An 8,509-nucleotide genomic window follows, 5' to 3' on the forward strand; every position below is an offset into this window, starting at 1 on the left:
GTTGATAAGGCATTGGGTATCTCTACTGCATACTTTGTCATGAAATATTTCTTATCTGTTTTAGTGGCTTCGGTTTCTTTTTCCAAAGAGGCACATAAGCAACTAATATGTAAGCAAATCCACTGACTTTATTAATATGGCTGTAATTACAGCCTCATGTAGGTTTTATTCATGCTCAGTAAGTCTAGTTTATTTTGTGATGGTAAGTTTAGCTAATCATAATCCTGAAACACAGACTATGGTTGCAGGTGGAAATATTAAGTGGTACTTAAATTATTTCTATGAATTTTAAGTATGATTTGACAGAAAAATAAAAGGACAAAGTTTTTTCTTTGGTTCTTAAAATATGGTATGACCAGTAGCACTCTGAATGCAGACAGAATTTAGTTAAAAATATAAACCATAGGGGCGCCTGGATGGCTCAGTTGGTTGGGCGTCCGACTTCAGTTCAGGTCATGATCTCACAGTCCATGAGTTCGAGCCCCATGTCGGGCTCTGTGCTGACAGCTCAGAGCCTGGAACCTGCTTCAGATTCTGTGTCTCCCTCTTTCTCGGCCCCTACCCTGCTCATGCTCTGTCTCCCTCTGTCTCAAAAATAAATAAAAACATTGAAAAAATTAAAAATATAAAACTATAAACCATAAAACTATTACAGAAAAGAGAGTTAATGGAGAGGATTCTATAAAAAGCATTGCATTAAATGATATAAGGCAGCCATTTTTAATTGTGAAAATTAAATATTTAATATATTAAGATAATTCTTAAAACATGCTACTAAAATATTTTATAACATATTGATTAAATATTATGTATAAATTATTGAGGATGGATTTTAACCCTGAATGAAATTGCTTTGGTCAGAGAAATATTATTATTTTGAATATAGAATAAAATAAAGAGCAGTTTTTCATTTAATTCCAAAAAAAGTTGACCCTTTTTAAAAAGTCTTCTTTTATATTATTTTTCAACTTAGTAGAATTTTACCAAATGGAGTTCATTTTGTTAAAGACCAGCAGTAAACTTTAATTTATGTTTGAGTAGGCTGCTTTATCTGCTAATTTACAGATATGATGGTATGAATGTCCACTATAGTCAGGGATTTATCATACAGAAGGAAATCCAAAAGAAAAAGAGCTATTCTACTAAAGATCACTTTCTTTTTTTTTTTTTTTTTAATTTTTTTTTTCAACGTTTATTTATTTTTGGGACAGCGAGAGACAGAGCATGAACGGGGGAGGGGCAGAGAGAGAGGGAGACACAGAATCGGAAACAGGCTCCAGGCTCTGAGCCATCAGCCCAGAACCTGACGCGGGGCTCGAACTCCCGGACCGTGAGATCGTGACCTGGCTGAAGTCGGACGCTTAACCGACTGCGCCACCCAGGCGCCCCTAAAGATCACTTTCTATCTGGATATAGGCTGGTTCTTATACATGATCCTTTGAAACAAAATAAAGGATAATAGCATTTACTTTTCTCATGGATAGTTTCTCCACTATGTTTTATATACTTAATTCACAGTGATTTTGAAGTCCTAAGTATTCCAGAAAGAAATCATTGTAGAGATTTTTCTGTAAATAAAGGTTCTTTGTGACTTGAAACTGTCTCATAAAACAAAATTTGTAAGCATACTATCTGTCCCATGAGCTTTTGTTCAGTTTATATACCAAATGTAAGTATCGTTTTTATCTATATGCATAGCTTGCAATAATTTTTTTTAAAATAAGATTTTTAAAAATCAAGTTTGCCTCTAGATCATGTATCATACTTCATATCTATCAGCCAAAGATACAGGCATACGATTGACAATATTTGTCTCGCTAATTTACTTAGTGGGCTTTCCATAATACCCGCCTGGGTTAGAAACCTATGGGAAAACAATTGAAATGGTCAGTTGCTCTAATGTGCTATCAGTGTCAATAAATCATAGCTAGTAATATTATTTCAATCTGTGTTAATTTCAGAAGCCATGAATTAACTGACTTTTGGTGATAGAATATAGAAGTTTTAAGATTAGTTACCAACACATGGGAGTTATGGGTACTATGCAAACAATACTCAATAGAAAGGTCTGGGTTTCAAGATTCAGAAATCTTAGAATTTATATTAGTGAAGTGTATAGCTTCAAGCAAACTTTCAGCCAACAACAGCACTAGCAGGGATTTTATAGCAGAAGGAATAACAGGACCAATTCAGATTTATATTGTTGACTCATGGTTAAACTCAGTCTTTTCAAAGAAATTTTAAAATTGTGACCATCATAATATAGTTACTTAATAAATATGGTTAGGGGCGCCTGGGTGGCTCTGTAGGTTGAGCATCCGACTTTGGCTCGGGTGATGATCTCGCGGTCTGTGAGTTCGAGCCCCGCGTCCGGCTCTGTGCCGACAGCTCAGAGCCTGGAGCCTGTTGCAGATTCTGTGCCTCCCTCTCTCTCTGACCCTCCCCAGTTCATGCTCTGTCTTTCTCTGTCTCAAAAATAAATAAATTTTAAGAGAAAAGTAAATAAATATGTTTAATCATAAGTAAAACATTACATTAGGAAAACCACATTATTACCTACCATTGCCTCACCATTACTACCTCCATAGCCCATTGATTTGGAAGAAACTCTGATTTCTCAAACAGCTCTGGTGAAATCAGGGCATTGAAGAAATCCTACTCTTATCAGAAGTCAAGGAAAACAAGAAAGTAGCATCCTCTTTCATTGGTTTTCCTACCTTTTCATGCAAGGGTTCATAAATTATAATCTAAAGAATGTCTCTTCTAATGTTGTCTTCAAGGGGCAATGAGTGAAACTTTTACCCAAGAATTATTTGGTGAGGGAGAAATAACTATGGGTTTTTATTTAATAGTTTTATATAGCTTTCCAACAAGAATTATCACAGTCTCATGAACTCACCTATAAGGGAATAAAAAGGCAAGCTCAGGGAGGAGGAATAACTACCAAGTAAAAGTGTAAAATTCTGGCATGCAGAAAATATCTTAAACAATAAATTTATAAGAAAAAGTAGGCAGAACCATATAAAAATGGATGAGAGCCTTGTTTAACCATTTCAAAAACGAAGACACCTGAATGTGGAATATCTATCTATCTATCTATCTATATCATCTGCAAGCTCATTAGTAGTCAGGGAAAATGAATCAAAACTATAGTGGGATTCTAATACACACTCACCAGAGTGGCAAGAGTTAGCAAGACTAACAATACCAAATGTTAGTAAGGATGAAGAATTTTTTTACATTGCTGGTGGTACGATAAATTTTGACAAACTGTGATAGTACCAACTAAATTGAATACATTCATAACCTATGATACAGTGATTCCAATCACAAGGGTATAATTAATAGAAATACCTACAAATGTGCACGGAAAGACATCTTTACAAGATGTTAATATTAGCATTATTTATAGTAGCCCCAAACTGTAAACAATCTGATTGTTAGTTAAAGGTAGAATGGTAAGTAGTTTTTGGTATATTTCTTACAATGGAATACCATTTGACAATGAAACAAATACACTAATAAAGCACACAACAACATGAAAGAATCTCCAACATAATATTCCGTGAAAGACGCCAAACACATAAGATTATGTACTTGATTATTTTCATTTAGATAAAGACTATTTTCATTTAGATAAAGTTTAAAACCTAGCAAAGTTAATTTATGGGCTGTTAAACATGAACATAGCAGTGATCTTTTAGGAAGAGGGTGAGGGTGTGATTAGAAGCTGTTACCAATTTGTCAAATTAACACTTGTTAAGGGGAGCACAGGGTGCCAGATGGTGACTTCAGACCACAAGAGAAATTGAAATAGAGAAGCTTATTTTTCACAGGCTCTGGAGGAATTTAAGGGGCCACAAAGAAGGGTTAAAGCAGAGTTGGGAACCTGGGACACATGTCTTTTTTAGGGTCCGTGAATGGAGTTCTTTGGGGTTCCCAAGACAAGGCCAGATGGGTCAATCAGTTCAACTCATAGAAGTGGGTTTGGTAAGCCCTATAGAGGTTCCTCTAATGGGCACAGAAAGGGAAGGCATTGGGAGGCAGATGCCACCGCTCATAACAAGGCTGTTGGGGTTATACGAGAAGCTTATGTTCACCTGTGACTCTGCAGGCTGCTATCTAGGGCATGCACTTGCATGAGGGGCTAGGGTCAGTTCAAGGTCCCCACAGGCTGCAGGGCCCCCCGAAATAGATGCAGAGCTATGCTGCCATACCATGAAACAGCTTACCTACACTCTTCACGGAGGGATAATAGGACAGACTCCTGGGGCTTTGGTAATGAGTGCTGTTCTTGACTGGGAGGAATGATATTACGTGACTATGTTCACTTGGACAAAACTTATCCAACCATACACTTATGCTGTGTGCACCTTTCTGTACATATGTTCCACTTTGATTTTGTTAAAAAGTCACGTGAATTTATGAAGTATCGTAAGCCTATAGGTTTTTCAACGTACAAAAAACACAATGCATTTTAAGTGGACCTAGTTAGGAGGTTGTTACAAACTGGATACTTTTTCCCGGCTTTTTTCATCAGTGAATGACTCATTCCTATTTTAACTAAAGCCTCCTTAACCTTGGTTTACTGAATAATTTAAATGAGTAAACGTGCTGAGGTTAGAGGCAGAATCTTTTTTTTTTTCCTATAGAAAAGGAATTGATGGGTTTTCTGAATATTTCTAATGATCTACAAGAAAGCATAACTTCAAAAAACCTATGAGACTTGATGCAAGTGGGGTTTTCTAAGTCTTTTTTTTTTTTTTTTTTTTTTTTTTTTTTTGCCTTCTTCAAAGTAGCCTCAGTCTTTGAAATAAGAATGAAGCTTTGTTTGGATCTGTCAGCAAGACAGAAAGATGAACAATGCCTGGAACACCATTGTCCAGTCGATTTGAAATGAATCCCTTCAAGTTTGCTTGGTGTATCGTCCAGTGAGCTGGGTCATTGCAACACCTCTTTTTAAGCAAGATAAAGTGAAGAGTTGTATGAATAACTCCTAAACTCTTTCTAGGTCTGCCTCTATGTCAGATGAACCAGAATGAACATTCAGTTGGATGCCATGTCCTTAAAACCAGAAAGGCAGAAGTCTCAATCTAGAGAGAGAAATGGACTTTTTTTTTTTTTTTTTTTTTTTTTGCTAGGGAGGTGGAGGAATTTATCCCAGGACAGAAATGGTGAAGAAAGGTCACCCTACCTCCTCGACTGGGTTTCAATGAGAGGAGCCTTATGTGACAATTTTGTTATCAAGAGGAGGCTTAAATAAAAACAGTTGGAAATATTTTGAATATTTGAATATTAGGAATTCAAATTAAAAATTCAAATATTTGAATGTTTGAATATTAAAAAAGAGTACCTCAAATTTTGCCTCTAGGTTGATGTGGACTGATAAATGATTTGCTGGAATTGACTATGGTCGAAAGATGACCAAATAATTATGTGAGGAGGAGAGCATTTGATCAAACTCAGCTATACTTTTTCAATTTTGCCAACAGCTTTATTAAATCGAGTAAATTCAGTCCCAAACAGAGAAGGTCACATATGCTTGGATCATATAACCTACTTTAAGGTCCCCATGGTATTTTTCTTGAAGTTCTAATTCTTTGAAATATTATTGTGATCTCCCTGTCTCTCTCACACATACATCCAGACACAGTTTTACACATACTCTCACACACAAATTTACAAACACATAATTATGTTTTAATGCATTTGCATCTAATTTTCTTAATGGAGTAAGCCCAGGGCAGGCCTGCTCTACTCTTTCCTTTTGAAACAGTGTACATTACTGATTGTACATATCCATATACTGATGGCAGTTACATTAAGCCCTATGTAGCTACAATGTGATTAAACAGGTGTTGTGTTCACTCATCAGTACATATTGTGAGTAGCATAGTTTGTGCCATTGAAGAAGTAACTTGTAACTCCTTTTAGACTCAAGTAATGTCAGTTGCTAAAGGCAATTTTAGAAACCATAGAAAGTAGTTAAACTGGAGTTTTGGGTGATATGTAAGCATATAATAAAATCTGTAAGGCCCTGATGATTTAACTTAACCTGCAAAGGCAGTGGCCCTGCAAAGCCACTCACCTGGCTTGACGAATAAACTTCAGAGAGTATCTTCAGGGCCTGGGAACTCCTGCTATGCTTTGCTGGACATATATAAATTTATGCTTTTTTTCATAGTAAATTCTGCTGTAAAATTTATAAGTCAGAAATTCCTTTCTCAGGCTTCCAACTCAGTCCCTTGCCTACTTTATGTGATAAAATAAATTGAAAAATCCTGGGCTAAGCAAAGTCTAGCAAGCCTCTTTACTGAAGCACTTCTTAGAGCCGTCAATATACTAACAGGCACTATGAACTTCCAGGCAGAGTATATAGCATATAGCATTAGCTGAACTCACTTGACCACATAACTCTTCTGCAATGGGCTTCTTCCAACACTAGTGTGTGGTTAAACACATTTGGAAATTCAAGAGTCTATACAGTAATTAATTCAACAAAGATGTATTATACCCTACTATACATCAGGAGCTACTTGAGGTATTAGGGATACAGAAATGAGCAAGCTTTAAGGTAACTACTGGCTTGGAGATCACTTTCTATGAGATGGGAGACAGAATAAAGAACTAAACAATAAATAATGATGGTAATGTTAGAAATCTATGGGACAGATACTATTTGCTGTGCCAAGAATAAGAAAGGTCTTTTGGTCTGACACAGGGATCTCACAGCTTCTGCCAGCATCCGGGAAAGTGTAGCAGGTTAACATGTTTACTTGCTGGTGGAGTAAATCTCGGATCCTTTATAGTTCTTTACACTCTTCCACTGCTCCCTGGAGTGGATTGCTGTTGTTTGATAGTAGGGGCTAAGCCATTCCAATGGTAGAGGAGGGGGTTCTTGTGTCAAAACCTAGCTGTAGCATCCCTCCCCTCAACCCACCCCTTCCCCACTTTGGAAGACAAACTCTACACTGTATTTCTGGTCGGTTTTAGTCAGGAGAATTTCCTATCTCCCTCCTTCCCTAGTGGCAGTAGGTCACTGCTTGTTATTCCTGTTTTATCCTTGTTGGCCCTTCAGCCAGTGGAGTGATATATATATATATATATATATATATATATATATATATATATATCCTAACATAGAGGCAGCTTTGCTTCTACTCTTCTATGGAAAAAGTAGCTCTTTAACTAAGGCCTGAGGACAAGAGAGTTTGTGTCTTTCTTCCCAGGGTTAAGATTTTCGCATTTGAAAGAAGGTTTCTGGGAAGTGGGGAGGTTTTCTTTTCTGGAAACCCAGCAGCAATCACATCAGCAACACTAAACGGGCTCCCTCCCTTCCCTTACTCTACCCTTAATCTTTCTAGTGTGCACTAATAAATGCTCAGGGAAAAGAGCTTGCAAGGTAGTGTAAACTTCTCTTAGATCTAGGTATCCTAGCTATTGAAAATTTTCTGTTTAGCGCAAAATTTATTAATTTTTTTAGCTGATTTCTTTCATGTACAATGTAATCATCTTCCTCCCATGTTCTGCAGAAGGTTCAAGTGTCCATTTTTCATTTGGGAACCCCCTTTTCTTGGTTGCCTAGCAATCTCTTCTTCCTGAAGTATTCATTAAAAGAGTGTGATTTTTGTACATGATCCAGAGTCATCTCGTTTTTCACACCTAAACTCATTGCATACTTGGGTTGGTGCTCAGGCATGTTGGCAGGGCAGGATCAGAGGTGGTGTGGCAGTCATGGCTGTGGCCAGGGAGAAGTGAATAATTTAACCCAGAAGGCTGGGCACTGTCCTTCTGTGCTGCCACCAGCATTGCTCACTGCTCCTTCTCCAGGGCCATGCTACATGCTGGTGACACTGCTCACCACTGCTCTCATTTGCCAGCTTGCACATTACAGTATTTGATGAGTTGAAGACTCATTATGAGAACAGCTTAGACCAATGTAATACCCTAAATGCTCTTGTTTTTCCAGAATACCTCATCCTTGCTTTCTTCTGTGTCAGCAGAATGGCTTATACTGGATCTTACCCCCTTCAATATATTGTATTTGGAGGTATATGAATTGGCCAATCATGAGTAGACCAGGACTCTATGGTCCCAGAACCATCATGAATGCAGATATTCTAGCATACTGTCCCAAAGAAGGATGGTGAGAATTACCTTTTTATCTTCTACCCTTTTCACTACCTCAGCAGAATGATTCATGTTTTGGTGAACTCATAGAACAACACACAGAAGAACTGGCTCAACCAATGGCTTGCAAAAAGCGTGTAAAGGAAGGGATTCTATCCAACAAGATCCTGTTTCCAAAAGCAGCCTTGGAGATTTGATCAGAGTTACCTTAAAGAATGATTCAGGTTTAAATGTTCCCACATTTTTGCTTATGGAAAGACTACTTTCCTATGTTATACTGGGATAAAGAATTTAAATGGAATTATTTATAAAGTAATAAGAAAATGATTACCTCTGGGGTTGACAAGTTTGAGCTTGCACTCCTTAGGGAACAATCATA

The 8,509-nt window shown here is 37.3% G+C and overlaps 1 pseudogene; it reads left to right on the plus strand.

The window, feature by feature from the left end:
• Positions 1–7,841: 7,841 nt before the first annotated feature.
• On the plus strand, positions 7,842–8,220 carry LOC123589960 (annotated as a pseudogene).
• Positions 8,221–8,509: the final 289 nt, after the last annotated feature.

This window comes from Leopardus geoffroyi, chromosome B4, assembly GCF_018350155.1.
Source record: "Leopardus geoffroyi isolate Oge1 chromosome B4, O.geoffroyi_Oge1_pat1.0, whole genome shotgun sequence".
In the NCBI taxonomy this organism is placed as follows: domain Eukaryota; kingdom Metazoa; phylum Chordata; class Mammalia; order Carnivora; family Felidae; genus Leopardus; species Leopardus geoffroyi.